We start from the raw sequence: 23,701 nt of genomic DNA, 5'->3' as shown, positions 1-23,701 counted from the left end.
TAGACCTCTATTACTTCTTAACTCAAGTAAATTCATTGATAAGTTGAAAAAATTAAATGTAAAATGTAATAGAAAAGAATGTCATGGCACTATAAAATTACCTACAGCACCTGGTATTCCCAGCTGGTCTCCCATCCAAGTACTAACCAGGCCCACTACTGCATAGCTTCCAAGATCAAACAAGATTGGGCATGTCCAGTGTGGTTTGGCAGTAGGTGCTCAAAAACATTAACTTTAGACCTCTTTTACTTCTTAACTCAAGTAAATTCATTGATAAGTTGAAAAAATTAAATGTAAAATGTAATGGAAAAGAATGTTATGGCAGTATAAAATTACCTACAGCACCTGGTATTCCCAGGTGGTCTCCCATCCAAGTACTAACCAGGCCCAACACTGCATAGCTTCCAAGATCAGATGAAATTGGGCATGTCCAGTGTGGTTTGACTGTAGGTGCTCAAAAACATTAACTTTAGACCTCTTTTACTTCTTAACTAAAGTAAATTCATTGATAAGTTGAAAAAATGTAATGTAAAATGTAATAGAAAAGAATGTTATGGCTATATAAAATTACCTACAGCACCTGGTATTCCCAGGTGGTCTCCCATCCAAGTACTAACCAGGCCCAACACTGCATAGCTTCCAAGATCAGACGAGATTGGGCATGTCCAGTGTGGTTTGGCTGTAGGTGTTCAAAAGCATTAACTTTAGACCTCTATTACTTCTTAACTCAAGTAAATTCATTGATAAGTTGAAAAAATTAAATGTAAAATGTAGTAGAAAAGAATGTTATGGCAGTATAAAATTACCTACAGCACCTGGGATTACTAGGTGGTCTCCCATCCAAGTACTAACGAGGCCCACCACTGCATAGCTTCCAAGATCAGATGAGATTGGGCATGTCCAGTATGGTTTGGCTGTAGGTGCTCAAAAACATTAACTTTAGACCTCTTTTACTTCTTAACTCAAGTAAATTCAATGATAAGTTGAAAAATGAAATGTAAAATGTAATGGAAACGAATGTTATGGCAGTATAAAATTACCTACAGCACCTGGTATTCCCAGGTGGTTTCCCATTCATGTACTAACCAGGCCCAACACTGCATAGCTTCCAAAATCAGACGATATTGGGCATGTCCAGTGTGGTTTGGCTGTAGGTGCCCAAAACCATTAATTTTAGACCTCTATTACTTCTTAAATCAAGTAAATTCATTGATAATTTGAAAAAATTAAATGTAAAATGTAATAGAAAAGAATGTTATGGCAGTATAAAATTACATACAGCACCTGGTATTCCCAGGTTGTTTCCCATCCAAGTACTAACCAGGCCCAACACTGCATAGCTTTCAAGTTCAGACGAGATTGGGCATGTCCAGTGTGGTTTGGCTGTAGGTGCTCAAAACCATTAACTTTAGACCTCTATTACTTCTTAACTCAAGTAAATTCATTGATAAGTTGAAAAAATTAAATGTAAAATGTAATAGAAAAGAATGTTATGGCAGTATAAAATTATCTACAGCACCTGGTATTCCCAGGTGGTCTCCCATCCAAGTACTTACCAGGCCCAACACTGCATAGCTTCCAAGTTCAGACGAGATTGGGCATGTCCAGTGTGGTTTGGCTGTAGGTGCTCAAAAACATTAACTTTAGACCTCTTACTTCTTAACTCAAGTAAATTCAATGATTAGTTGAAAAATGAAATGAAAAATGTAATAGAAAAGAATGTTATGGTAGTATAAAATTACCTACAGCACCTCGCATTCCCAGGTGGTCTCCCATCCAAGTACTAACCAGGCCCAACACTGCATAGCTTTCAAGATCAGACAAGATTGGGCATGTCCAGTGTGGTTTGACTGTAGGTGCTCAAAAACATTAACTTTAGACCTCTTTTACTTCTTAACTCAAGTTAATTCATTGATAAGTTGAAAAAATGTAATGTAAAATGTAATAGAAAAGAATGTTATGACTATATAAAATTACCTACAGCACCTGGTAGTCCCAGGTGGTCTCCCATCCAAGTACTAACCAGGCCCAACACTGCATAGCTTCCAAGATCAGACGAGATTGGGCATGTCCAGTGTGGTTTGGCTGTAGGTGCCCAAAGCCTTAACTTTAGACCTCTATTACTTCTTAACTCAAGTAAATTCATTGATAAGCTGAAAAAATTAAATGTAAAATGTAATAGAAAAGAATGTTATGGCAGTATAAAATTACCTACAGCACCTGGTATTCCCAGGTGGTCTCCCATCCAAGTACTAACCAGGCCCAACACTACATAGTTTCCAAGATCAAACAAGATTGGGAATGTCCACTGTGGTTTGGCTGTAGGTGCTCAAAAACATTAATTTTAGACCTCTTTTACTTCTTAACTCAAGTAAATTCATTGATAAGTTGAAAATATTAGATGTAAAATGTAATAGAAAAGAATGTTTTGGCTGTATAAAATTTCCAACAGGTACTGGTATTCCCAGGTGGTCTCCCATCCAAGTACAAACCAGGCCCAACACAGCAAAGCTTACAAGATCAGACGAGATTGGGCATGTCCAGTGTGGTTTGGCTGTAGGTGCTCAAAAGCATTAAATTTAGACCTCTATTACTTCTTAACTCAAGTAAATTCATTGATATGTTGAAAAAATTAAATGTAAAATGTAATAGAAAAGAATGTTATGGCAGTATAAAATTACCTACAGCACCTGGTATTCCCAGGGGGTCTCCCATCCAAGTACTAACCAGGCCCAACACTGCATAGCTTCCAAGATCAGACGAGATTGTGCATGTCCAGTGTGGTTTGACTGTAGGTGCTCAAAAACATTAACTTTAGACCTCTTTTACTTCTTAACTCAAGTAAATTCATTGATAAGTTGAAAAAATGTAATGTAAAATGTAATAGAAAAGAATGTTATGGCTATATAAAATTACCTACAGCACCTGGTATTCCCAGGTGGTCTCCTGTCCAAGTACTAACCAGGCCCAACACTGCATAGCTTCCAAGATCAGACGAGATTGGGCATGTCCAGTGTGCTTTGGCTGTAGGTGCTCATAAACATTAACTTTAGACCTCTTTTACTTCTTAACTCAAGTAAATTCATTGATAAGTTGAAAAAATTAAATGTAAATTGTAATAGAAAAGAAAGTTTTGGCTGTATAAAAATACCTACAGCACCTGGTATTCCCAGGTGGTCTCCCATCCAAGTAGTAACCAGGCCAAACACCGCATTGCTTCCAAGATCAGATGAGATTGGGCATGTCCAGTGTGGTTTGGCTGTAGGTGCTCAAAAACATTAACTTTAGACCTCTTTTACTGCTTAACTCAAGTAAATTCAATGATAAGTTGAAAAATGAAATGTAAAATGTAATAGAAAAGAATGTTTTGGCAGTATAAAATTACCTACAGCTCCTAGTATTCCCAGGTGGTCTCCCATCCAAGTACTAACCAGGCCCAACACTGCATAACTTCCAAGAACAGATGAGATCGGGCATGTCCTCTGTGGTTTGACTGTAGGTGCTCAAAAACATTAACTTTAGACCTCTTTTACTTCTTAACTCAAGTAAATTCATTGATAAGTTGAAAAAATTAAATGTAAAATGTAATAGAAAAGAATGTTTTGGCTGTCTAAAATTACCTACAGCACCTGGTATTCCCAGGTGGTTTCCCATCCAAGTACAAACCAGGCCCAACACTGCATAGTTTGCAAGATCAGACGAGATTGGGCATGTCCAGTGTGGTTTGGCTGTAGGCGCTCAAAAACATTAATTTTAGACCTCTTTTACTTCTTAACTCAAGTAAATTCATTGATAAGTTGAAAAAATTAAATGTAAAATGTAATAGAAAAGAATGTTATGGCAGTATAAAATTACCTACAGCATCTGGTATTCCCTGGTGGTCTCCCATCGAAGTACTAACCAGGCCCAACACTGCATAGCTTCCAAGATCAGATGAGATTGTTATTGTCCAGTGTGCTTTGGCTGTAGGTGCTCAAAAACATTAACTTTAGACCTCTTTTACTTCTTAACTCAAGTAAATTCATTGATAAGTTGAAAAAATGTAATGTAAAATGTAATAGAAAAGAATGTTATGGCTATATAAAATTACCTACAGCACCTGGTATTCCCAGGTGGTCTCCCATCCAAGTACTAACCATGCCCAACACTGCATAGCTTCCAAAACCAAACGAGATTGGGCATGTCCAGTGTGGTTTGGCTGTAGGTGCTCAAAAGCATTAACTTTAGACCTCTATTACTTCTTAACTCAAGTGAATTCATTGATAAGTTGAAAAAATTAAATGTAAAATGTAATAGAATAGACTGTTATGGCAGTATAAAATTACCTACAGCACCTGGGATTCCTAGGTGGTCTCCCATCCAAGTACTAACCAGGCCCAACACTGCATAGCTTCCAAAATCAGACGAGATTGGGCATGTCCAGTGCGGTTTGGCTGTAGGTGCTCAAAAACATTAACTTTAGACCTCTTTTACTGCTTAACTCAAGTAAATTCAATGATAAGTTGAAAAATGAAATGTAAAATGTAATAGAAAAGAATGTTTTGGCAGTATAAAATTACCTACAGCTCCTAGTATTCCCAGGTGGTCTCCCATCCAAGTACTAACCAGGCCCAACACTGCATAACTTCCAAGAACAGATGAGATTGGGCATGTCCTCTGTGGTTTGACTGTAGGTGCTCAAAAACATTAACTTTAGACCTCTTTTACTTCTTAACTCAAGTAAATTCATTGATAAGTTGAAAAAATTAAAAGTAAAATGTAATAGAAAAGAATGTTATGGCTGCATAAAATTACCTACAGCACCTGGCATTCCCAGGTAGTCTCCCATCCAAGTACGAACAAGGCCCACCACTGCATAGCTTCCAAGATCAGACGAGATTGGGCATGTCCAGTATAGTTTGGCTGTAGGTGCTCAAAAACATTAACTTTAGACCTCTTTTACTTCTTAACTCAAGCAAATTCAATGATTAGTTGAAAAATGAAATGTAAAATGTAATAGAAAAGAATGTTATGGCAGTATAAAATTACCTATTGCACCTGGTATTCCCATGTGTTCTCCCATCCAAGTACTAACCAGGCCCAACACTGCATAGCTTCCAATATCAGACGAGATTGGGCATGTCCAGTGTGGTTTGGCTGTAGGTGCTCAAAAACATTAACTTTAGACCTCTATTACTTCTTAACTCAAGTAAATTCATTGATAAGTTGAAAAAATTAAATGTAAAATGTAATAGAAAATAATGTTATGGCAGTATAAAATTACCTACAGCTCCTGGTATTCCCAGGTGGTCTCCCATCCAAGTACTAACCAGGCCCAACACTGCATAACTTCCAAGATCAGACGAGATTGGGCATGTCCAGTGTGGTTTGGCTGTAGGTGCTCAAAAATATTAACTTTAGACCTCTTTTACTTCTTAACTCAAGTAAATTCATTGATAAGTTGAAAAAATTAAATGTAAAATGTAATAGAAAAGAATGTTTTGGCTGTATAAAATTTCCTACAGCAACTGCAATTCCAAGGTGGTCTCCCATCCAAGTACAAACCAGGCCCAACACTGCATAGCTTATAAGATCAGACGAGATTGGGCATGTCCAGTGTGGTTTGGCTGTAGGTGCTCAAAAGCATTAAATTTAGACCTCTATTACTTCTTAACTCAAGTAAATTAATTGATAAGTTGAAAAAATTAAATGTAAAATGTAATAGAAAAGAATGTTATGGCAGTATAAAATTACCTACAGCACCTGGCATTCCCAGGGGGTCTCCCATCCAAGTACTAACCAGGCCCAACACTGCATAGCTTTCAAGATCAGACGAGATTGGGCATGTCCAGTGTGGTTTGACAGAAGGTGCTCAAAAACATTAACTTTAGACCTCTTTTACTTTTTAACTCAAGTAAATTCATTGATAAGTTGAAAAAATGTAATGTAAAATTTAATAGAAAAGAATGTTATGGCTATATAAAATTTCCTACAGCACCTGGTATTCCCAAGTGGTCTCCCGTCCAAGTACTAACCAGAACCAACACTGCATAGCTTCCAAGATCAAACAAGATTGGGCATGTCCAGTGTGGTTTGGCTGTAGGTGCTCAAAAGCATTAACTTTAGACCTCTATTACTTCTTAACTCAAGTAAATTCATTGATAAGTTGAAAAAATTAAATGTAAAATGTAATAGAATAGACTGTTATGGCAGTATAAAATTACCTACAGCACCTGGGATTCCTAGGTGGTCTCCCATCAAAGTACTAACCAGGCCCAACACTGCATAGCTTCCAAGATCAGACGAGATTGGGCATGTCCAGTGTGGTTTGGCTGTATGTGCTCAAAAACATTAACTTTAGACCTCTTTTACTTCTTAACTCAAGTAAATTCAATGATAAGTTGAAAAATGAAATGTAAAATGTAATAGAAAAGAATGTTTTGGCAGTATAAAATTACCTACAGCTCTTGGTATTCCCAGGTTGTCTCCCATCCAAGTACTAACCAGGCCCAACACTGCATAGCTTTCAAGATCAGACGAGATTGGGCATGTCCAGTGTGGTTTGGCTGTAGGTGCCCAAAACCATTATCTTTAGACCTCCATTACTTCTTAACTCAAGTAAATTCATTGATAAGTTGAAAAAATTAAATGTAAAATGTAATAGAAAAGAATGTCATGGCACTATAAAATTACCTACAGCACCTGGTATTCCCAGGTGGTCTCCCATCCAAGTACTAACCAGGCCCAATACTGCATAGCTTCCAAGATCAAACAAGATTGGGCATGTCCAGTGTGGTTTGGCAGTAGGTGCTCAAAAACATTAACTTTAGACCTCTTTTACTTCTTAACTCAAGTAAATTCATTGATAAGTTGAAAAAATTAAATGTAAAATGTAATGGAAAAGAATGTTATGGCAGTATAAAATTACCTACAGCACCTGGTATTCCCAGGTGGTCTCCCATCCAAGTACTAACCAGGCCCAACACTGCATAGCTTCCAAGATCAGATGAAATTGGGCATGTCCAGTGTGGTTTGACTGTAGGTGCTCAAAAACATTAACTTTAGACCTCTTTTACTTCTTAACTCAAGTAAATTCATTGATAAGTTGAAAAAATGTAATGTAAAATGTAATAGAAAAGAATGTTATGGCTATATAAAATTACCTACAGCACCTGGTATTCCCAGGAGGTCTCCCATCCAAGTACTAACCAGGCCCAACACTGCATAGCTTCCAAGATCAGACAAGATTGGGCATGTCCAGTGTGGTTTGGCTGTAGGTGCTCAAAAGCATTAACTTTAGACCTCTATTACTTCTTAACTCAAGTAAATTCATTGATAAGTTGAAAAAATTAAATGTAAAATGTAGTAGAAAAGAATGTTATGGCAGTATAAAATTACCTACAGCACCTGGGATTACTAGGTGGTCTCCCATCCAAGTACTAACGAGGCCCACCACTGCATAGCTTCCAAGATCAGATGAGATTGGGCATGTCCAGTATGGTTTGGCTGTAGGTGCTCAAAAACATTAACTTTAGACCTCTTTTACTTCTTAACTCAAGTAAATTCAATGATAAGTTGAAAGATGAAATGTAAAATGTAATGGAAACGAATGTTATGGCAGTATAAAATTACCTACAGCACCTGGTATTCCCAGGTGGTCTCCCATTCATGTACTAACCAGGCCCAACACTGCATAGCTTCCAAAATCAGACGATATTGGGCATGTCCAGTGTGGTTTGGCTGTAGGTGCCCAAAACCATTAATTTTAGACCTCTATTACTTCTTAACTCAAGTAAATTCATTGATAATTTGAAAAAATTAAATGTAAAATGTAATAGAAAAGAATGTTATGGCAGTATAAAATTACATACAGCACCTGGTATTCCCAGGTTGTTTCCCATCCAAGTACTAACCAGGCCCAACACTGCATAGCTTTCAAGTTCAGATGAGATTGGGCATGTCCAGTGTGGTTTGGCTGTAGGTGCTCAAAACCATTAACTTTAGACCTCTATTACTTCTTAACTCAAGTAAATTCATTGATAAGTTGAAAAAATTAAATGTAAAATGTAATAGAATAGACTGTTATGGCAGTATAAAATTACCTACAGCACCTGGGATTCCTAGGTGGTCTCCCATCCAAGTACTAACCAGGCCCAACACTGCATAGCTTCCAAAATCAGACGAGATTGGGCATGTCCAGTGCGGTTTGGCTGTAGGTGCTCAAAAACATTAACTTTAGACCTCTTTTACTGCTTAACTCAAGTAAATTCAATGATAAGTTGAAAAATGAAATGTAAAATGTAATAGAAAAGAATGTTTTGGCAGTATAAAATTACCTACAGCTCCTAGTATTCCCAGGTGGTCTCCCATCCAAGTACTAACCAGGCCCAACACTGCATAACTTCCAAGAACAGATGAGATTGGGCATGTCCTCTGTGGTTTGACTGTAGGTGCTCAAAAACATTAACTTTAGACCTCTTTTACTTCTTAACTCAAGTAAATTCATTGATAAGTTGAAAAAATTAAAAGTAAAATGTAATAGAAAAGAATGTTATGGCTGCATAAAATTACCTACAGCACCTGGCATTCCCAGGTAGTCTCCCATCCAAGTACGAACAAGGCCCACCACTGCATAGCTTCCAAGATCAGACGAGATTGGGCATGTCCAGTATAGTTTGGCTGTAGGTGCTCAAAAACATTAACTTTAGACCTCTTTTACTTCTTAACTCAAGCAAATTCAATGATTAGTTGAAAAATGAAATGTAAAATGTAATAGAAAAGAATGTTATGGCAGTATAAAATTACCTATTGCACCTGGTATTCCCATGTGTTCTCCCATCCAAGTACTAACCAGGCCCAACACTGCATAGCTTCCAATATCAGACGAGATTGGGCATGTCCAGTGTGGTTTGGCTGTAGGTGCTCAAAAACATTAACTTTAGACCTCTATTACTTCTTAACTCAAGTAAATTCATTGATAAGTTGAAAAAATTAAATGTAAAATGTAATAGAAAATAATGTTATGGCAGTATAAAATTACCTACAGCTCCTGGTATTCCCAGGTGGTCTCCCATCCAAGTACTAACCAGGCCCAACACTGCATAACTTCCAAGATCAGACGAGATTGGGCATGTCCAGTGTGGTTTGGCTGTAGGTGCTCAAAAATATTAACTTTAGACCTCTTTTACTTCTTAACTCAAGTAAATTCATTGATAAGTTGAAAAAATTAAATGTAAAATGTAATAGAAAAGAATGTTTTGGCTGTATAAAATTTCCTACAGCAACTGCAATTCCAAGGTGGTCTCCCATCCAAGTACAAACCAGGCCCAACACTGCATAGCTTATAAGATCAGACGAGATTGGGCATGTCCAGTGTGGTTTGGCTGTAGGTGCTCAAAAGCATTAAATTTAGACCTCTATTACTTCTTAACTCAAGTAAATTAATTGATAAGTTGAAAAAATTAAATGTAAAATGTAATAGAAAAGAATGTTATGGCAGTATAAAATTACCTACAGCACCTGGCATTCCCAGGGGGTCTCCCATCCAAGTACTAACCAGGCCCAACACTGCATAGCTTTCAAGATCAGACGAGATTGGGCATGTCCAGTGTGGTTTGACAGAAGGTGCTCAAAAACATTAACTTTAGACCTCTTTTACTTTTTAACTCAAGTAAATTCATTGATAAGTTGAAAAAATGTAATGTAAAATTTAATAGAAAAGAATGTTATGGCTATATAAAATTTCCTACAGCACCTGGTATTCCCAAGTGGTCTCCCGTCCAAGTACTAACCAGGCCCAACACTGCATAGCTTCCAAGATCAAACAAGATTGGGCATGTCCAGTGTGGTTTGGCTGTAGGTGCTCAAAAGCATTAACTTTAGACCTCTATTACTTCTTAACTCAAGTAAATTCATTGATAAGTTGAAAAAATTAAATGTAAAATGTAATAGAATAGACTGTTATGGCAGTATAAAATTACCTACAGCACCTGGGATTCCTAGGTGGTCTCCCATCAAAGTACTAACCAGGCCCAACACTGCATAGCTTCCAAGATCAGACGAGATTGGGCATGTCCAGTGTGGTTTGGCTGTATGTGCTCAAAAACATTAACTTTAGACCTCTTTTACTTCTTAACTCAAGTAAATTCAATGATAAGTTGAAAAATGAAATGTAAAATGTAATAGAAAAGAATGTTTTGGCAGTATAAAATTACCTACAGCTCTTGGTATTCCCAGGTTGTCTCCCATCCAAGTACTAACCAGGCCCAACACTGCATAGCTTTCAAGATCAGACGAGATTGGGCATGTCCAGTGTGGTTTGGCTGTAGGTGCCCAAAACCATTATCTTTAGACCTCCATTACTTCTTAACTCAAGTAAATTCATTGATAAGTTGAAAAAATTAAATGTAAAATGTAATAGAAAAGAATGTCATGGCACTATAAAATTACCTACAGCACCTGGTATTCCCAGGTGGTCTCCCATCCAAGTACTAACCAGGCCCAATACTGCATAGCTTCCAAGATCAAACAAGATTGGGCATGTCCAGTGTGGTTTGGCAGTAGGTGCTCAAAAACATTAACTTTAGACCTCTTTTACTTCTTAACTCAAGTAAATTCATTGATAAGTTGAAAAAATTAAATGTAAAATGTAATGGAAAAGAATGTTATGGCAGTATAAAATTACCTACAGCACCTGGTATTCCCAGGTGGTCTCCCATCCAAGTACTAACCAGGCCCAACACTGCATAGCTTCCAAGATCAGATGAAATTGGGCATGTCCAGTGTGGTTTGACTGTAGGTGCTCAAAAACATTAACTTTAGACCTCTTTTACTTCTTAACTCAAGTAAATTCATTGATAAGTTGAAAAAATGTAATGTAAAATGTAATAGAAAAGAATGTTATGGCTATATAAAATTACCTACAGCACCTGGTATTCCCAGGAGGTCTCCCATCCAAGTACTAACCAGGCCCAACACTGCATAGCTTCCAAGATCAGACGAGATTGGGCATGTCCAGTGTGGTTTGGCTGTAGGTGCTCAAAAGCATTAACTTTAGACCTCTATTACTTCTTAACTCAAGTAAATTCATTGATAAGTTGAAAAAATTAAATGTAAAATGTAGTAGAAAAGAATGTTATGGCAGTATAAAATTACCTACAGCACCTGGGATTACTAGGTGGTCTCCCATCCAAGTACTAACGAGGCCCACCACTGCATAGCTTCCAAGATCAGATGAGATTGGGCATGTCCAGTATGGTTTGGCTGTAGGTGCTCAAAAACATTAACTTTAGACCTCTTTTACTTCTTAACTCAAGTAAATTCAATGATAAGTTGAAAGATGAAATGTAAAATGTAATGGAAACGAATGTTATGGCAGTATAAAATTACCTACAGCACCTGGTATTCCCAGGTGGTCTCCCATTCATGTACTAACCAGGCCCAACACTGCATAGCTTCCAAAATCAGACGATATTGGGCATGTCCAGTGTGGTTTGGCTGTAGGTGCCCAAAACCATTAATTTTAGACCTCTATTACTTCTTAACTCAAGTAAATTCATTGATAATTTGAAAAAATTAAATGTAAAATGTAATAGAAAAGAATGTTATGGCAGTATAAAATTACATACAGCACCTGGTATTCCCAGGTTGTTTCCCATCCAAGTACTAACCAGGCCCAACACTGCATAGCTTTCAAGTTCAGATGAGATTGGGCATGTCCAGTGTGGTTTGGCTGTAGGTGCTCAAAACCATTAACTTTAGACCTCTATTACTTCTTAACTCAAGTAAATTCATTGATAAGTTGAAAAAATTAAATGTAAAATGTAATAGAAAAGAATGTTATGGCAGTATAAAATTATCTACAGCACCTGGTATTCCCAGGTGGTCTCCCATCCAAGTACTTACCAGGCCCAACACTGCATAGCTTCCAAGTTCAGACGAGATTGGGCATGTCCAGTGTGGTTTGGCTGTAGGTGCTCAAAAATATTAACTTTAGACCTCTTTTACTTCTTAACTCAAGTAAATTCATTGATAAGTTGAAAAAATTAAATGTAAAATGTAATAGAAAAGAATGTTTTGGCTGTATAAAATTTCCTACAGCAACTGCAATTCCAAGGTGGTCTCCCATCCAAGTACAAACCAGGCCCAACACTGCATAGCTTATAAGATCAGACGAGATTGGGCATGTCCAGTGTGGTTTGGCTGTAGGTGCTCAAAAGCATTAAATTTAGACCTCTATTACTTCTTAACTCAAGTAAATTAATTGATAAGTTGAAAAAATTAAATGTAAAATGTAATAGAAAAGAATGTTATGGCAGTATAAAATTACCTACAGCACCTGGCATTCCCAGGGGGTCTCCCATCCAAGTACTAACCAGGCCCAACACTGCATAGCTTTCAAGATCAGACGAGATTGGGCATGTCCAGTGTGGTTTGACAGAAGGTGCTCAAAAACATTAACTTTAGACCTCTTTTACTTTTTAACTCAAGTAAATTCATTGATAAGTTGAAAAAATGTAATGTAAAATTTAATAGAAAAGAATGTTATGGCTATATAAAATTTCCTACAGCACCTGGTATTCCCAAGTGGTCTCCCGTCCAAGTACTAACCAGGCCCAACACTGCATAGCTTCCAAGATCAAACAAGATTGGGCATGTCCAGTGTGGTTTGGCTGTAGGTGCTCAAAAGCATTAACTTTAGACCTCTATTACTTCTTAACTCAAGTAAATTCATTGATAAGTTGAAAAAATTAAATGTAAAATGTAATAGAATAGACTGTTATGGCAGTATAAAATTACCTACAGCACCTGGGATTCCTAGGTGGTCTCCCATCAAAGTACTAACCAGGCCCAACACTGCATAGCTTCCAAGATCAGACGAGATTGGGCATGTCCAGTGTGGTTTGGCTGTATGTGCTCAAAAACATTAACTTTAGACCTCTTTTACTTCTTAACTCAAGTAAATTCAATGATAAGTTGAAAAATGAAATGTAAAATGTAATAGAAAAGAATGTTTTGGCAGTATAAAATTACCTACAGCTCTTGGTATTCCCAGGTTGTCTCCCATCCAAGTACTAACCAGGCCCAACACTGCATAGCTTTCAAGATCAGACGAGATTGGGCATGTCCAGTGTGGTTTGGCTGTAGGTGCCCAAAACCATTATCTTTAGACCTCCATTACTTCTTAACTCAAGTAAATTCATTGATAAGTTGAAAAAATTAAATGTAAAATGTAATAGAAAAGAATGTCATGGCACTATAAAATTACCTACAGCACCTGGTATTCCCAGGTGGTCTCCCATCCAAGTACTAACCAGGCCCAATACTGCATAGCTTCCAAGATCAAACAAGATTGGGCATGTCCAGTGTGGTTTGGCAGTAGGTGCTCAAAAACATTAACTTTAGACCTCTTTTACTTCTTAACTCAAGTAAATTCATTGATAAGTTGAAAAAATTAAATGTAAAATGTAATGGAAAAGAATGTTATGGCAGTATAAAATTACCTACAGCACCTGGTATTCCCAGGTGGTCTCCCATCCAAGTACTAACCAGGCCCAACACTGCATAGCTTCCAAGATCAGATGAAATTGGGCATGTCCAGTGTGGTTTGACTGTAGGTGCTCAAAAACATTAACTTTAGACCTCTTTTACTTCTTAACTCAAGTAAATTCATTGATAAGTTGAAAAAATGTAATGTAAAATGTAATAGAAAAGAATGTTATGGCTATATAAAATTACCTACAGCACCTGGTATTCCCAGGAGGTCTCCCATCCAAGTACTAACCAGGCCCAACACTGCATAGCTTCCAAGATCAGACGAGATTGGGCATGTCCAGTGTGGTTTGGCTGTAGGTGCTCAAAAGCATTAACTTTAGACCTCTATTACTTCTTAACTCAAGTAAATTCATTGATAAGTTGAAAAAATTAAATGTAAAATGTAGTAGAAAAGAATGTTATGGCAGTATAAAATTACCTACAGCACCTGGGATTACTAGGTGGTCTCCCATCCAAGTACTAACGAGGCCCACCACTGCATAGCTTCCAAGATCAGATGAGATTGGGCATGTCCAGTATGGTTTGGCTGTAGGTGCTCAAAAACATTAACTTTAGACCTCTTTTACTTCTTAACTCAAGTAAATTCAATGATAAGTTGAAAGATGAAATGTAAAATGTAATGGAAACGAATGTTATGGCAGTATAAAATTACCTACAGCACCTGGTATTCCCAGGTGGTCTCCCATTCATGTACTAACCAGGCCCAACACTGCATAGCTTCCAAAATCAGACGATATTGGGCATGTCCAGTGTGGTTTGGCTGTAGGTGCCCAAAACCATTAATTTTAGACCTCTATTACTTCTTAACTCAAGTAAATTCATTGATAATTTGAAAAAATTAAATGTAAAATGTAATAGAAAAGAATGTTATGGCAGTATAAAATTACATACAGCACCTGGTATTCCCAGGTTGTTTCCCATCCAAGTACTAACCAGGCCCAACACTGCATAGCTTTCAAGTTCAGATGAGATTGGGCATGTCCAGTGTGGTTTGGCTGTAGGTGCTCAAAACCATTAACTTTAGACCTCTATTACTTCTTAACTCAAGTAAATTCATTGATAAGTTGAAAAAATTAAATGTAAAATGTAATAGAAAAGAATGTTATGGCAGTATAAAATTATCTACAGCACCTGGTATTCCCAGGTGGTCTCCCATCCAAGTACTTACCAGGCCCAACACTGCATAGCTTCCAAGTTCAGACGAGATTGGGCATGTCCAGTGTGGTTTGGCTGTAGGTGCTCAAAAACATTAACTTTAGACCTCTTACTTCTTAACTCAAGTAAATTCAATGATTAGTTGAAAAATGAAATGAAAAATGTAATAGAAAAGAATGTTATGGTAGTATAAAATTACCTACAGCACCTCGCATTCCCAGGTGGTCTCCCATCCAAGTACTAACCAGGCCCAACACTGCATAGCTTTCAAGATCAGACGAGATTGGGCATGTCCAGTGTGGTTTGACTGTAGGTGCTCAAAAACATTAACTTTAGACCTCTTTTACTTCTTAACTCAAGTTAATTCATTGATAAGTTGAAAAAATGTAATGTAAAATGTAATAGAAAAGAATGTTATGACTATATAAAATTACCTACAGCACCTGGTAGTCCCAAGTGGTCTCCCATCCAAGTACTTACCAGGCCCAATACTGCATAGCTTCCAAGATCAGACGAGATTGGGCATGTCCAGTGTGGTTTGGCTGTAGGTGCCCAAAGTCTTAACTTTAGACCTCTATTACTTCTTAACTCAAGTAAATTCATTGATAAGCTGAAAAAATTAAATGTAAAATGTAATAGAAAAGAATGTTATGGCAGTATAAAATTACCTACAGCACCTGGTATTCCCAGGTGGTCTCCCATCCAAGTACTAACCAGGCCCAACACTACATAGTTTCCAAGATCAAACAAGATTGGGAATGTCCAGTGTGGTTTGGCTGTAGGTGCTCAAAAACATTAATTTTAGACCTCTTTTACTTCTTAACTCAAGTAAATTCATTGATAAGTTGAAAATATTAGATGTAAAATGTAATAGAAAAGAATGTTTTGGCTGTATAAAATTTCCAACAGGTACTGGTATTCCCAGGTGGTCTCCCATCCAAGTACAAACCAGGCCCAACACAGCAAAGCTTACAAGATCAGACGAGATTGGGCATGTCCAGTGTGGTTTGGCTGTAGGTGCTCAAAAGCATTAAATTTAGACCTCTATTACTTCTTAACTCAAGTAAATTCATTGATATGTTGAAAAAATTAAATGTAAAATGTAATAGAAAAGAATGTTATGGCAGTATAAAATTACCTACAGCACCTGGTATTCCCAGGGGGTCTCCCATCCAAGTACTAACCAAGCCCAACACTGCATAGCTTCCAAGATCAGATGAGATTGTGCATGTCCAGTGTGGTTTGACTGTATGTGCTCAAAAACATTAACTTTAGACCTCTTTTACTTCTTAACTCAAGTAAATTCATTGATAAGTTGAAAAAATGTAATGTAAAATGTAATAGAAAAGAAAGTTATGGCTATATAAAATTACCTACAGCACCTGGTATTCCCAGGTGGTCTCCTGTCCAAGTACTAACCAGGCCCAACACTGCATAGCTTCCAAGATCAGACGAGATTGGGCATGTCCAGTGTGCTTTGGCTGTAGGTGCTCAAAAACATTAACTTTAGACCTCTTTTACTTCTTAACTCAAGTAAATTCATTGATAAGTTGAAAAAATTAAATGTAAATTGTAATAGAAAAGAAAGTTTTGGCTGTATAAAATTACCTACAGCACCTGGTATTCCCAGGTGGTCTCCCATCCAAGTAGAAACCAGGCCAAACACCGCATTGCTTCCAAGATCAGATGAGATTGGGCATGTCCAGTGTGGTTTGGCTGTAGGTGCTCAAAAACATTAACTTTAGACCTCTTTTACTGCTTAACTCAAGTAAATTCAATGATAAGTTGAAAAATGAAATGTAAAATGTAATAGAAAAGAATGTTTTCCCAGTATAAAATTACCTACAGCTCCTAGTATTCCCAGGTGGTCTCCCATCCAAGCACTAACCAGGCCCAACACTGCATAACTTCCAAGAACAGATGAGATTGGGCATGTCCTCTGTGGTTTGACTGTAGGTGCTCAAAAACATTACCTTTAGACCTCTTTTACTTCTTAACTCAAGTAATTTCATTGATAAGTTGAAAAAATTAAAAGTAAAATGTAATAGAAAAGAATGTTATGGCTGCATAAAATTACCTACAGCACCTGGCATTCCCAGGTAGTCTCCCATCCAAGTACGAACAAGGCCCAACACTGCATAGCTTCCAAGATCAGACGAGATTGGGCATGTCCAGTATAGTTTGGCTGTAGGTGCTCAAAAACATTAACTTTAGACCTCTTTTACTTCTTAACTCAAGCAAATTCAATGATTAGTTGAAAAATGAAATGTAAAATGTAATAGAAAAGAATGTTATGGCAGTATAAAATTACCTATTGCACCTGGTATTCCCATGTGTTCTCCCATCCAAGTACTAACCAGGCCCAACACTGCATAGCTTCCAATATCAGACGAGGTTGGGCATGTCCAGTGTGGTTTGGCTGTAGGTGCTCAAAAACATTAACTTTAGACCTCTATTACTTCTTAACTCAAGTAAATTCATTGATAAGTTGAAAAAATTAAATGTAAAATGTAATAGAAAATAATGTTATGGCAGTATAAAATTACCTACAGCTCCTGGTATTCCCAGGTGGTCTCCCATCCAAGTACTAACCAGGCCCAACACTGCATAGCTTTCAAGATCAGACGAGATTGGGCATGTCCAGTGTGGTTTGACTGTAGGTGCTCAAAAACATTAACTTTAGACCTCTTTTACTTCTTAACTCAAGTTAATTCATTGATAAGTTGAAAAAATGTAATGTAAAATGTAATAGAAAAGAATGTTATGACTATATAAAATTACCTACAGCACCTGGTAGTCCCAAGTGGTCTCCCATCCAAGTACTTACCAGGCCCAATACTGCATAGCTTCCAAGATCAGACGAGATTGGGCATGTCCAGTGTGGTTTGGCTGTAGGTGCCCAAAGTCTTAACTTTAGACCTCTATTACTTCTTAACTCAAGTAAATTCATTGATAAGCTGAAAAAATTAAATGTAAAATGTAATAGAAAAGAATGTTATGGCAGTATAAAATTACCTACAGCACCTGGTATTCCCAGGTGGTCTCCCATCCAAGTACTAACCAGGCCCAACACTACATAGTTTCCAAGATCAAACAAGATTGGGAATGTCCAGTGTGGTTTGGCTGTAGGTGCTCAAAAACATTAATTTTAGACCTCTTTTACTTCTTAACTCAAGTAAATTCATTGATAAGTTGAAAATATTAGATGTAAAATGTAATAGAAAAGAATGTTTTGGCTGTATAAAATTTCCAACAGGTACTGGTATTCCCAGGTGGTCTCCCATCCAAGTACAAACCAGGCCCAACACAGCAAAGCTTACAAGATCAGACGAGATTGGGCATGTCCAGTGTGGTTTGGCTGTAGGTGCTCAAAAGCATTAAATTTAGACCTCTATTACTTCTTAACTCAAGTAAATTCATTGATATGTTGAAAAAATTAAATGTAAAATGTAATAGAAAAGAATGTTATGGCAGTATAAAATTACCTACAGCACCTGGTATTCCCAGGGGGTCTCCCATCCAAGTACTAACCAAGCCCAACACTGCATAGCTTCCAAGATCAGATGAGATTGTGCATGTCCAGTGTGGTTTGACTGTATGTGCTCAAAAACATTAACTTTAGACCTCTTTTACTTCTTAACTCAAGTAAATTCATTGATAAGTTGAAAAAATGTAATGTAAAATGTAATAGAAAAGAAAGTTATGGCTATATAAAATTACCTACAGCACCTGGTATTCCCAGGTGGTCTCCTGTCCAAGTACTAACCAGGCCCAACACTGCATAGCTTCCAAGATCAGACGAGATTGGGCATGTCCAGTGTGCTTTGGCTGTAGGTGCTCAAAAACATTAACTTTAGACCTCTTTTACTTCTTAACTCAAGTAAATTCATTGATAAGTTGAAAAAATTAAATGTAAATTGTAATAGAAAAGAAAGTTTTGGCTGTATAAAATTACCTACAGCACCTGGTATTCCCAGGTGGTCTCCCATCCAAGTAGAAACCAGGCCAAACACCGCATTGCTTCCAAGATCAGATGAGATTGGGCATGTCCAGTGTGGTTTGGCTGTAGGTGCTCAAAAACATTAACTTTAGACCTCTTTTACTGCTTAACTCAAGTAAATTCAATGATAAGTTGAAAAATGAAATGTAAAATGTAATAGAAAAGAATGTTTTCCCAGTATAAAATTACCTACAGCTCCTAGTATTCCCAGGTGGTCTCCCATCCAAGCACTAACCAGGCCCAACACTGCATAACTTCCAAGAACAGATGAGATTGGGCATGTCCTCTGTGGTTTGACTGTAGGTGCTCAAAAACATTACCTTTAGACCTCTTTTACTTCTTAACTCAAGTAATTTCATTGATAAGTTGAAAAAATTAAAAGTAAAATGTAATAGAAAAGAATGTTATGGCTGCATAAAATTACCTACAGCACCTGGCATTCCCAGGTAGTCTCCCATCCAAGTACGAACAAGGCCCAACACTGCATAGCTTCCAAGATCAGACGAGATTGGGCATGTCCAGTATAGTTTGGCTGTAGGTGCTCAAAAACATTAACTTTAGACCTCTTTTACTTCTTAACTCAAGCAAATTCAATGATTAGTTGAAAAATGAAATGTAAAATGTAATAGAAAAGAATGTTATGGCAGTATAAAATTACCTATTGCACCTGGTATTCCCATGTGTTCTCCCATCCAAGTACTAACCAGGCCCAACACTGCATAGCTTCCAATATCAGACGAGGTTGGGCATGTCCAGTGTGGTTTGGCTGTAGGTGCTCAAAAACATTAACTTTAGACCTCTATTACTTCTTAACTCAAGTAAATTCATTGATAAGTTGAAAAAATTAAATGTAAAATGTAATAGAAAATAATGTTATGGCAGTATAAAATTACCTACAGCTCCTGGTATTCCCAGGTCGTCTCCCATCCAAGTACTAACCAGGCCCAACACTGCATAACTTCCAAGATCAGACAAGATTGGGCATGTCCAGTGTGGTTTGGCTGTAGGTGCTCAAAAACATTAACTTTAGACCTCTTTTACTTCTTAACTCAAGTAAATTCATTGATAAGTTGAAAAAATTAAATGTAAAATGTAATAGAAAAGAATGTTTTGGCTGTATAAAATTTCCTACAGCAACTGCAATTCCAAGGTGGTCTCCCATCCAAGTACAAACCAGGCCCAACACTGCATAGCTTATAAGATCAGACGAGATTGGGCATGTCCAGTGTGGTTTGGCTGTAGGTGCTCAAAAGCATTAAATTTAGACCTCTATTACTTCTTAACTCAAGTAAATTCATTGATAAGTTGAAAAAATTAAATGTAAAATGTAATAGAAAAGAATGTTATGGCAGTATAAAATTACCTACAGCACCTGGCATTCCCAGGGGGTCTCCTATCCAAGTACTAACCAGGCCCAACACTGCATAGCTTCCAAGATCAAACAAGATTGGGCATGTCCAGTGTGGTTTGGCTGTAGGTGCTCAAAAGCATTAACTTTAGACCTCTATTACTTCTTAACTCAAGTAAATTCATTGATAAGTTGAAAAAATTAAATGTAAAATGTAATAGAATAGACTGTTATGGCAGTATAAAATTACCTACAGCACCTGGGATTCCTAGGTGGTCTCCCATCAAAGTACTAACCAGGCCCAACACTGCATAGCTTCCAAGATCAGACGAGATTGGGCATGTCCAGTGTGGTTTGGCTGTATGTGCTCAAAAACATTAACTTTAGACCTCTTTTACTTCTTAACTCAAGTAAATTCAATGATAAGTTGAAAAATGAAATGTAAAATGTAATAGAAAAGAATGTTTTGGCAGTATAAAATTACCTACAGCTCTTGGTATTCCCAGGTTGTCTCCCATCCAAGTACTAACCAGGCCCAACACTGCATAGCTTTCAAGATCAGACAAGATTGGGCATGTCCAGTGTGGTTTGGCTGTAGGTGCCCAAAACCATTATCTTTAGACCTCTATTACTTCTTAACTCAAGTAAATTCATTGATAAGTTGAAAAAATTAAATGTAAAATGTAATAGAAAAGAATGTCATGGCACTATAAAATTACCTACAGCACCTGGTATTCCCAGGTGGTCTCCCATCCAAGTACTAACCAGGTCCAATACTGCATAGCTTCCAAGATCAAACAAGATTGGGCATGTCCAGTGTGGTTTGGCAGTAGGTGCTCAAAAACATTAACTTTAGACCTCTTTTACTTCTTAACTCAAGTAAATTCATTGATAAGTTGAAAAAATTAAATGTAAAATGTAATGGAAAAGAATGTTATGGCAGTATAAAATTACCTACAGCACCTGGTATTCCCAGGTGGTCTCCCATCCAAGTACTAACCAGGCCCAACACTGCATAGCTTCCAATATCAGATGAAATTTGGCATGTCCAGTGTGGTTTGACTGTAGGTGCTCAAAAACATTAACTTTAGACCTCTTTTACTTCTTAACTCAAGTAAATTCATTGATAAGTTGAAAAAATGTAATGTAAAATGTAATAGAAAAGAATGTTATGGCTATATAAAATTACCTACAGCACCTGGTATTCCCAGGTGGTCTCCCATCCAAGTACTAACCAGGCCCAACACTGCATAGCTTCCAAGATCAGACGAGATTGGGCATGTCCAGTGTGGTTTGGCTGTAGGTGCTCAAAAGCATTAACTTTAGACCTCTATTACTTCTTAACTCAAGTAAATTCATTGATAAGTTAAAAAAATTAAATGTAAAATGTAGTAGAAAAGAATGTTATGGCAGTATAAAATTACCTACAGCACCTGGGATTACAAGGTGGTCTCCCATCCAAGTACTAACGAGGCCCACCACTGCATAGCTTCCAAGATCAGATGAGATTGGGCATGTCCAGTATGGTTTGGCTGTAGGTGCTCAAAAACATTAACTTTAGACCTCTTTTACTTCTTAACTCAAGTAAATTCAATGATAAGTTGAAAAATGAAATGTAAAATGTAATGGAAACGAATGTTATGGCAGTATAAAATTACCTACAGCACCTGGTATTCCCAGGTGGTTTCCCATTCATGTACTAACCAGGCCCAACACTGCATAGCTTCCAAAATCAGACGATATTGGGCATGTCCAGTGTGGTTTGGCTGTAGGTGCCCAAAACCATTAATTTTAGACCTCTATTACTTCTTAACTCAAGTAAATTCATTGATAATTTGAAAAAATTAAATGTAAAATGTAATAGAAAAGAATGTTATGGCAGTATAAAATTACATACAGCACCTGGTATTCCCAGGTTGTTTCCCATCCAAGTACTAACCAGGCCCAACACTGCATAGCTTTCAAGTTCAGACGAGATTGGGCATGTCCAGTGTGGTTTGGCTGTAGGTGCTCAAAACCATTAACTTTAGACCTCTATTACTTCTTAACTCAAGTAAATTCATTGATAAGTTGAAAAAATTAAATGTAAAATGTAATAGAAAAGAATGTTATGGCAGTATAAAATTATCTACAGCACCTGGTATTCCCAGGTGGTCTCCCATCCAAGTACTTACCAGGCCCAACACTGCATAGCTTCCAAGTTCAGACGAGATTGGGCATGTCCAGTGTGGTTTGGCTGTAGGTGCTCAAAAACATTAACTTTAGACCTCTTACTTCTTAACTCAAGTAAATTCAATGATTAGTTGAAAAATGAAATGAAAAATGTAATAGAAAAGAATGTTATGGTAGTATAAAATTACCTACAGCACCTCGCATTCCCAGGTGGTCTCCCATCCAAGTACTAACCAGGCCCAACACTGCATAACTTCCAAGATCAGACGAGATTGGGCATGTCCAGTGTGGTTTGGCTGTAGGTGCTCAAAAACATTAACTTTAGACCTCTTTTACTTCTTAACTCAAGTAAATTCATTGATAAGTTGAAAAAATTAAATGTAAAATGTAATAGAAAAGAATGTTTTGGCTGTATAAAATTTCCTACAGCAACTGCAATTCCAAGGTGGTCTCCCATCCAAGTACAAACCAGGCCCAACACTGCATAGCTTATAAGATCAGACGAGATTGGGCATGTCCAGTGTGGTTTGGCTGTAGGTGCTCAAAAGCATTAAATTTAGACCTCTATTACTTCTTAACTCAAGTAAATTCATTGATAAGTTGAAAAAATTAAATGTAAAATGTAATAGAAAAGAATGTTATGGCAGTATAAAATTACCTACAGCACCTGGCATTCCCAGGGGATCTCCCATCCAAGTACTAACCAGGCCCAACACTGCATAGCTTTCAAGATCAGACGAGATTGGGCATGTCCAGTGTGGTTTGACAGCAGGTGCTCAAAAACATTAACTTTAGACCTCTTTTACTTTTTAACTCAAGTAAATTCATTGATAAGTTGAAAAAATGTAATGTAAAATTTAATAGAAAAGAATGTTATGGCTATATAAAATTTCCTACAGCACCTGGTATTCCCAAGTGGTCTCCCGTCCAAGTACTAACCAGGCCCAACACTGCATAGCTTCCAAGATCAAACAAGATTGGGCATGTCCAGTGTGGTTTGGCTGTAGGTGCTCAAAAGCATTAACTTTAGACCTCTATTACTTCTTAACTCAAGTAAATTCATTGATAAGTTGAAAAAATTAAATGTAAAATGTAATAGAATAGACTGTTATGGCAGTATAAAATTACCTACAGCACCTGGGATTCCTAGGTGGTCTCCTATCAAAGTACTAACCAGGCCCAACACTGCATAGCTTCCAAGATCAGACGAGATTGGGCATGTCCAGTGTGGTTTGGCTGTATGTGCTCAAAAACATTAACTTTAGACCTCTTTTACTTCTTAACTCAAGTAAATTCAATGATAAGTTGAAAAATTAAATGTAAAATGTAATAGAAAAGAATGTCATGGCACTATAAAATTACCTACAGCACCTGGTATTCCCAGGTGGTCTCCCATCCAAGTACTAACCAGGCCCAATACTGCATAGCTTCCAAAATCAAACAAGATTGGGCATGTCCAGTGTGGTTTGGCAGTAGGTGCTCAAAAACATTAA

At 37.3% G+C, this 23,701-nt stretch overlaps 6 non-coding genes and 87 pseudogenes across 6 annotated transcripts; all 93 read right to left on the bottom strand.

Moving 5' to 3' along the window:
- Positions 1-98: 98 nt before the first annotated feature.
- Positions 99-217, bottom strand: LOC148492892 (5S ribosomal RNA; annotated as a pseudogene).
- Positions 218-333: 116 nt separating this feature from the next.
- On the bottom strand, positions 334-452 carry LOC148492891 (5S ribosomal RNA; annotated as a pseudogene).
- A 116-nt stretch (positions 453-568) lies between these two features.
- On the bottom strand, positions 569-687 carry LOC148492890 (5S ribosomal RNA). Its single transcript, XR_015870220.1, has one exon. It is a non-coding gene; the product is annotated as a 5S ribosomal RNA (ribosomal RNA).
- Positions 688-803: 116 nt separating this feature from the next.
- Positions 804-922, bottom strand: LOC148492889 (5S ribosomal RNA; annotated as a pseudogene).
- Positions 923-1,037: 115 nt separating this feature from the next.
- LOC148492888 (5S ribosomal RNA) lies at positions 1,038-1,156 on the bottom strand (annotated as a pseudogene).
- A 116-nt stretch (positions 1,157-1,272) lies between these two features.
- Positions 1,273-1,391, bottom strand: LOC148492887 (5S ribosomal RNA; annotated as a pseudogene).
- A 116-nt stretch (positions 1,392-1,507) lies between these two features.
- Positions 1,508-1,626, bottom strand: LOC148492886 (5S ribosomal RNA; annotated as a pseudogene).
- A 113-nt stretch (positions 1,627-1,739) lies between these two features.
- Positions 1,740-1,858, bottom strand: LOC148492885 (5S ribosomal RNA; annotated as a pseudogene).
- A 116-nt stretch (positions 1,859-1,974) lies between these two features.
- Positions 1,975-2,093, bottom strand: LOC148492884 (5S ribosomal RNA; annotated as a pseudogene).
- Positions 2,094-2,208: 115 nt separating this feature from the next.
- LOC148492883 (5S ribosomal RNA) lies at positions 2,209-2,327 on the bottom strand (annotated as a pseudogene).
- A 351-nt stretch (positions 2,328-2,678) lies between these two features.
- LOC148492882 (5S ribosomal RNA) lies at positions 2,679-2,797 on the bottom strand (annotated as a pseudogene).
- Positions 2,798-2,913: 116 nt separating this feature from the next.
- On the bottom strand, positions 2,914-3,032 carry LOC148492881 (5S ribosomal RNA; annotated as a pseudogene).
- Positions 3,033-3,148: 116 nt separating this feature from the next.
- LOC148492880 (5S ribosomal RNA) lies at positions 3,149-3,267 on the bottom strand (annotated as a pseudogene).
- A 115-nt stretch (positions 3,268-3,382) lies between these two features.
- On the bottom strand, positions 3,383-3,501 carry LOC148492879 (5S ribosomal RNA; annotated as a pseudogene).
- A 116-nt stretch (positions 3,502-3,617) lies between these two features.
- LOC148492878 (5S ribosomal RNA) lies at positions 3,618-3,736 on the bottom strand (annotated as a pseudogene).
- Positions 3,737-3,852: 116 nt separating this feature from the next.
- Positions 3,853-3,971, bottom strand: LOC148492877 (5S ribosomal RNA; annotated as a pseudogene).
- Positions 3,972-4,087: 116 nt separating this feature from the next.
- On the bottom strand, positions 4,088-4,206 carry LOC148492876 (5S ribosomal RNA; annotated as a pseudogene).
- A 116-nt stretch (positions 4,207-4,322) lies between these two features.
- LOC148492875 (5S ribosomal RNA) lies at positions 4,323-4,441 on the bottom strand (annotated as a pseudogene).
- A 115-nt stretch (positions 4,442-4,556) lies between these two features.
- Positions 4,557-4,675, bottom strand: LOC148492874 (5S ribosomal RNA; annotated as a pseudogene).
- A 116-nt stretch (positions 4,676-4,791) lies between these two features.
- Positions 4,792-4,910, bottom strand: LOC148492873 (5S ribosomal RNA; annotated as a pseudogene).
- A 115-nt stretch (positions 4,911-5,025) lies between these two features.
- Positions 5,026-5,144, bottom strand: LOC148492872 (5S ribosomal RNA; annotated as a pseudogene).
- Positions 5,145-5,260: 116 nt separating this feature from the next.
- LOC148492871 (5S ribosomal RNA) lies at positions 5,261-5,379 on the bottom strand. Its single transcript, XR_015870522.1, has one exon. It is a non-coding gene; the product is annotated as a 5S ribosomal RNA (ribosomal RNA).
- A 351-nt stretch (positions 5,380-5,730) lies between these two features.
- Positions 5,731-5,849, bottom strand: LOC148492870 (5S ribosomal RNA; annotated as a pseudogene).
- A 116-nt stretch (positions 5,850-5,965) lies between these two features.
- LOC148492869 (5S ribosomal RNA) lies at positions 5,966-6,084 on the bottom strand (annotated as a pseudogene).
- A 116-nt stretch (positions 6,085-6,200) lies between these two features.
- LOC148492868 (5S ribosomal RNA) lies at positions 6,201-6,319 on the bottom strand (annotated as a pseudogene).
- A 115-nt stretch (positions 6,320-6,434) lies between these two features.
- Positions 6,435-6,553, bottom strand: LOC148492867 (5S ribosomal RNA; annotated as a pseudogene).
- Positions 6,554-6,669: 116 nt separating this feature from the next.
- Positions 6,670-6,788, bottom strand: LOC148492866 (5S ribosomal RNA; annotated as a pseudogene).
- A 116-nt stretch (positions 6,789-6,904) lies between these two features.
- Positions 6,905-7,023, bottom strand: LOC148492865 (5S ribosomal RNA; annotated as a pseudogene).
- Positions 7,024-7,139: 116 nt separating this feature from the next.
- LOC148492864 (5S ribosomal RNA) lies at positions 7,140-7,258 on the bottom strand (annotated as a pseudogene).
- A 116-nt stretch (positions 7,259-7,374) lies between these two features.
- LOC148492863 (5S ribosomal RNA) lies at positions 7,375-7,493 on the bottom strand (annotated as a pseudogene).
- Positions 7,494-7,608: 115 nt separating this feature from the next.
- LOC148492862 (5S ribosomal RNA) lies at positions 7,609-7,727 on the bottom strand (annotated as a pseudogene).
- Positions 7,728-7,843: 116 nt separating this feature from the next.
- LOC148492861 (5S ribosomal RNA) lies at positions 7,844-7,962 on the bottom strand (annotated as a pseudogene).
- Positions 7,963-8,078: 116 nt separating this feature from the next.
- On the bottom strand, positions 8,079-8,197 carry LOC148492860 (5S ribosomal RNA; annotated as a pseudogene).
- Positions 8,198-8,312: 115 nt separating this feature from the next.
- Positions 8,313-8,431, bottom strand: LOC148492859 (5S ribosomal RNA; annotated as a pseudogene).
- Positions 8,432-8,547: 116 nt separating this feature from the next.
- Positions 8,548-8,666, bottom strand: LOC148492858 (5S ribosomal RNA; annotated as a pseudogene).
- Positions 8,667-8,781: 115 nt separating this feature from the next.
- LOC148492857 (5S ribosomal RNA) lies at positions 8,782-8,900 on the bottom strand (annotated as a pseudogene).
- A 116-nt stretch (positions 8,901-9,016) lies between these two features.
- LOC148492856 (5S ribosomal RNA) lies at positions 9,017-9,135 on the bottom strand. Its single transcript, XR_015870521.1, has one exon. It is a non-coding gene; the product is annotated as a 5S ribosomal RNA (ribosomal RNA).
- Positions 9,136-9,486: 351 nt separating this feature from the next.
- LOC148492855 (5S ribosomal RNA) lies at positions 9,487-9,605 on the bottom strand (annotated as a pseudogene).
- Positions 9,606-9,721: 116 nt separating this feature from the next.
- LOC148492854 (5S ribosomal RNA) lies at positions 9,722-9,840 on the bottom strand (annotated as a pseudogene).
- A 116-nt stretch (positions 9,841-9,956) lies between these two features.
- Positions 9,957-10,075, bottom strand: LOC148492853 (5S ribosomal RNA; annotated as a pseudogene).
- Positions 10,076-10,190: 115 nt separating this feature from the next.
- On the bottom strand, positions 10,191-10,309 carry LOC148492852 (5S ribosomal RNA; annotated as a pseudogene).
- Positions 10,310-10,425: 116 nt separating this feature from the next.
- On the bottom strand, positions 10,426-10,544 carry LOC148492851 (5S ribosomal RNA; annotated as a pseudogene).
- A 116-nt stretch (positions 10,545-10,660) lies between these two features.
- On the bottom strand, positions 10,661-10,779 carry LOC148492850 (5S ribosomal RNA; annotated as a pseudogene).
- Positions 10,780-10,895: 116 nt separating this feature from the next.
- Positions 10,896-11,014, bottom strand: LOC148492849 (5S ribosomal RNA). Its single transcript, XR_015870431.1, has one exon. It is a non-coding gene; the product is annotated as a 5S ribosomal RNA (ribosomal RNA).
- A 116-nt stretch (positions 11,015-11,130) lies between these two features.
- Positions 11,131-11,249, bottom strand: LOC148492848 (5S ribosomal RNA; annotated as a pseudogene).
- Positions 11,250-11,364: 115 nt separating this feature from the next.
- Positions 11,365-11,483, bottom strand: LOC148492847 (5S ribosomal RNA; annotated as a pseudogene).
- A 116-nt stretch (positions 11,484-11,599) lies between these two features.
- LOC148492846 (5S ribosomal RNA) lies at positions 11,600-11,718 on the bottom strand (annotated as a pseudogene).
- Positions 11,719-11,834: 116 nt separating this feature from the next.
- Positions 11,835-11,953, bottom strand: LOC148492845 (5S ribosomal RNA; annotated as a pseudogene).
- Positions 11,954-12,304: 351 nt separating this feature from the next.
- Positions 12,305-12,423, bottom strand: LOC148492844 (5S ribosomal RNA; annotated as a pseudogene).
- Positions 12,424-12,539: 116 nt separating this feature from the next.
- LOC148492843 (5S ribosomal RNA) lies at positions 12,540-12,658 on the bottom strand (annotated as a pseudogene).
- Positions 12,659-12,774: 116 nt separating this feature from the next.
- Positions 12,775-12,893, bottom strand: LOC148492842 (5S ribosomal RNA; annotated as a pseudogene).
- Positions 12,894-13,008: 115 nt separating this feature from the next.
- LOC148492841 (5S ribosomal RNA) lies at positions 13,009-13,127 on the bottom strand (annotated as a pseudogene).
- A 116-nt stretch (positions 13,128-13,243) lies between these two features.
- LOC148492840 (5S ribosomal RNA) lies at positions 13,244-13,362 on the bottom strand (annotated as a pseudogene).
- Positions 13,363-13,478: 116 nt separating this feature from the next.
- LOC148492839 (5S ribosomal RNA) lies at positions 13,479-13,597 on the bottom strand (annotated as a pseudogene).
- A 116-nt stretch (positions 13,598-13,713) lies between these two features.
- LOC148492838 (5S ribosomal RNA) lies at positions 13,714-13,832 on the bottom strand. The gene has a single exon (XR_015870430.1). It is a non-coding gene; the product is annotated as a 5S ribosomal RNA (ribosomal RNA).
- A 116-nt stretch (positions 13,833-13,948) lies between these two features.
- LOC148492837 (5S ribosomal RNA) lies at positions 13,949-14,067 on the bottom strand (annotated as a pseudogene).
- A 115-nt stretch (positions 14,068-14,182) lies between these two features.
- On the bottom strand, positions 14,183-14,301 carry LOC148492836 (5S ribosomal RNA; annotated as a pseudogene).
- A 116-nt stretch (positions 14,302-14,417) lies between these two features.
- LOC148492835 (5S ribosomal RNA) lies at positions 14,418-14,536 on the bottom strand (annotated as a pseudogene).
- A 116-nt stretch (positions 14,537-14,652) lies between these two features.
- LOC148492834 (5S ribosomal RNA) lies at positions 14,653-14,771 on the bottom strand (annotated as a pseudogene).
- A 113-nt stretch (positions 14,772-14,884) lies between these two features.
- On the bottom strand, positions 14,885-15,003 carry LOC148492833 (5S ribosomal RNA; annotated as a pseudogene).
- Positions 15,004-15,119: 116 nt separating this feature from the next.
- Positions 15,120-15,238, bottom strand: LOC148492832 (5S ribosomal RNA; annotated as a pseudogene).
- A 115-nt stretch (positions 15,239-15,353) lies between these two features.
- Positions 15,354-15,472, bottom strand: LOC148492831 (5S ribosomal RNA; annotated as a pseudogene).
- A 351-nt stretch (positions 15,473-15,823) lies between these two features.
- On the bottom strand, positions 15,824-15,942 carry LOC148492830 (5S ribosomal RNA; annotated as a pseudogene).
- Positions 15,943-16,058: 116 nt separating this feature from the next.
- On the bottom strand, positions 16,059-16,177 carry LOC148492829 (5S ribosomal RNA; annotated as a pseudogene).
- Positions 16,178-16,293: 116 nt separating this feature from the next.
- LOC148492828 (5S ribosomal RNA) lies at positions 16,294-16,412 on the bottom strand (annotated as a pseudogene).
- A 115-nt stretch (positions 16,413-16,527) lies between these two features.
- Positions 16,528-16,646, bottom strand: LOC148492827 (5S ribosomal RNA; annotated as a pseudogene).
- A 116-nt stretch (positions 16,647-16,762) lies between these two features.
- On the bottom strand, positions 16,763-16,881 carry LOC148492826 (5S ribosomal RNA; annotated as a pseudogene).
- Positions 16,882-16,996: 115 nt separating this feature from the next.
- Positions 16,997-17,115, bottom strand: LOC148492825 (5S ribosomal RNA; annotated as a pseudogene).
- Positions 17,116-17,231: 116 nt separating this feature from the next.
- Positions 17,232-17,350, bottom strand: LOC148492824 (5S ribosomal RNA; annotated as a pseudogene).
- A 116-nt stretch (positions 17,351-17,466) lies between these two features.
- Positions 17,467-17,585, bottom strand: LOC148492823 (5S ribosomal RNA; annotated as a pseudogene).
- Positions 17,586-17,700: 115 nt separating this feature from the next.
- LOC148492822 (5S ribosomal RNA) lies at positions 17,701-17,819 on the bottom strand (annotated as a pseudogene).
- Positions 17,820-18,170: 351 nt separating this feature from the next.
- On the bottom strand, positions 18,171-18,289 carry LOC148492821 (5S ribosomal RNA; annotated as a pseudogene).
- A 116-nt stretch (positions 18,290-18,405) lies between these two features.
- On the bottom strand, positions 18,406-18,524 carry LOC148492820 (5S ribosomal RNA; annotated as a pseudogene).
- Positions 18,525-18,640: 116 nt separating this feature from the next.
- On the bottom strand, positions 18,641-18,759 carry LOC148492819 (5S ribosomal RNA; annotated as a pseudogene).
- A 115-nt stretch (positions 18,760-18,874) lies between these two features.
- Positions 18,875-18,993, bottom strand: LOC148492818 (5S ribosomal RNA; annotated as a pseudogene).
- A 116-nt stretch (positions 18,994-19,109) lies between these two features.
- On the bottom strand, positions 19,110-19,228 carry LOC148492817 (5S ribosomal RNA; annotated as a pseudogene).
- Positions 19,229-19,343: 115 nt separating this feature from the next.
- LOC148492816 (5S ribosomal RNA) lies at positions 19,344-19,462 on the bottom strand (annotated as a pseudogene).
- A 116-nt stretch (positions 19,463-19,578) lies between these two features.
- Positions 19,579-19,697, bottom strand: LOC148492815 (5S ribosomal RNA; annotated as a pseudogene).
- Positions 19,698-20,048: 351 nt separating this feature from the next.
- Positions 20,049-20,167, bottom strand: LOC148492814 (5S ribosomal RNA; annotated as a pseudogene).
- Positions 20,168-20,283: 116 nt separating this feature from the next.
- LOC148492813 (5S ribosomal RNA) lies at positions 20,284-20,402 on the bottom strand (annotated as a pseudogene).
- A 115-nt stretch (positions 20,403-20,517) lies between these two features.
- Positions 20,518-20,636, bottom strand: LOC148492812 (5S ribosomal RNA; annotated as a pseudogene).
- A 116-nt stretch (positions 20,637-20,752) lies between these two features.
- LOC148492811 (5S ribosomal RNA) lies at positions 20,753-20,871 on the bottom strand (annotated as a pseudogene).
- Positions 20,872-20,987: 116 nt separating this feature from the next.
- LOC148492810 (5S ribosomal RNA) lies at positions 20,988-21,106 on the bottom strand (annotated as a pseudogene).
- A 116-nt stretch (positions 21,107-21,222) lies between these two features.
- On the bottom strand, positions 21,223-21,341 carry LOC148492809 (5S ribosomal RNA). The gene has a single exon (XR_015870219.1). It is a non-coding gene; the product is annotated as a 5S ribosomal RNA (ribosomal RNA).
- Positions 21,342-21,457: 116 nt separating this feature from the next.
- Positions 21,458-21,576, bottom strand: LOC148492808 (5S ribosomal RNA; annotated as a pseudogene).
- A 115-nt stretch (positions 21,577-21,691) lies between these two features.
- LOC148492807 (5S ribosomal RNA) lies at positions 21,692-21,810 on the bottom strand (annotated as a pseudogene).
- Positions 21,811-21,926: 116 nt separating this feature from the next.
- On the bottom strand, positions 21,927-22,045 carry LOC148492806 (5S ribosomal RNA; annotated as a pseudogene).
- A 116-nt stretch (positions 22,046-22,161) lies between these two features.
- Positions 22,162-22,280, bottom strand: LOC148492805 (5S ribosomal RNA; annotated as a pseudogene).
- A 113-nt stretch (positions 22,281-22,393) lies between these two features.
- Positions 22,394-22,512, bottom strand: LOC148492804 (5S ribosomal RNA; annotated as a pseudogene).
- A 351-nt stretch (positions 22,513-22,863) lies between these two features.
- LOC148492803 (5S ribosomal RNA) lies at positions 22,864-22,982 on the bottom strand (annotated as a pseudogene).
- A 116-nt stretch (positions 22,983-23,098) lies between these two features.
- Positions 23,099-23,217, bottom strand: LOC148492802 (5S ribosomal RNA; annotated as a pseudogene).
- Positions 23,218-23,333: 116 nt separating this feature from the next.
- On the bottom strand, positions 23,334-23,452 carry LOC148492801 (5S ribosomal RNA; annotated as a pseudogene).
- A 115-nt stretch (positions 23,453-23,567) lies between these two features.
- Positions 23,568-23,686, bottom strand: LOC148492800 (5S ribosomal RNA; annotated as a pseudogene).
- Between the last annotated feature and the right edge of the window lie 15 nt (positions 23,687-23,701).

Source organism: Taudactylus pleione, unplaced genomic scaffold (assembly GCF_031769625.1).
Source record: "Taudactylus pleione unplaced genomic scaffold, aTauple2 ptg000550l, whole genome shotgun sequence".
Lineage (NCBI taxonomy): Eukaryota > Metazoa > Chordata > Amphibia > Anura > Myobatrachidae > Taudactylus > Taudactylus pleione.
Note: the sequence above shows the minus strand (reverse complement) of the source record. Positions and strands in the feature narration are given on the sequence as shown.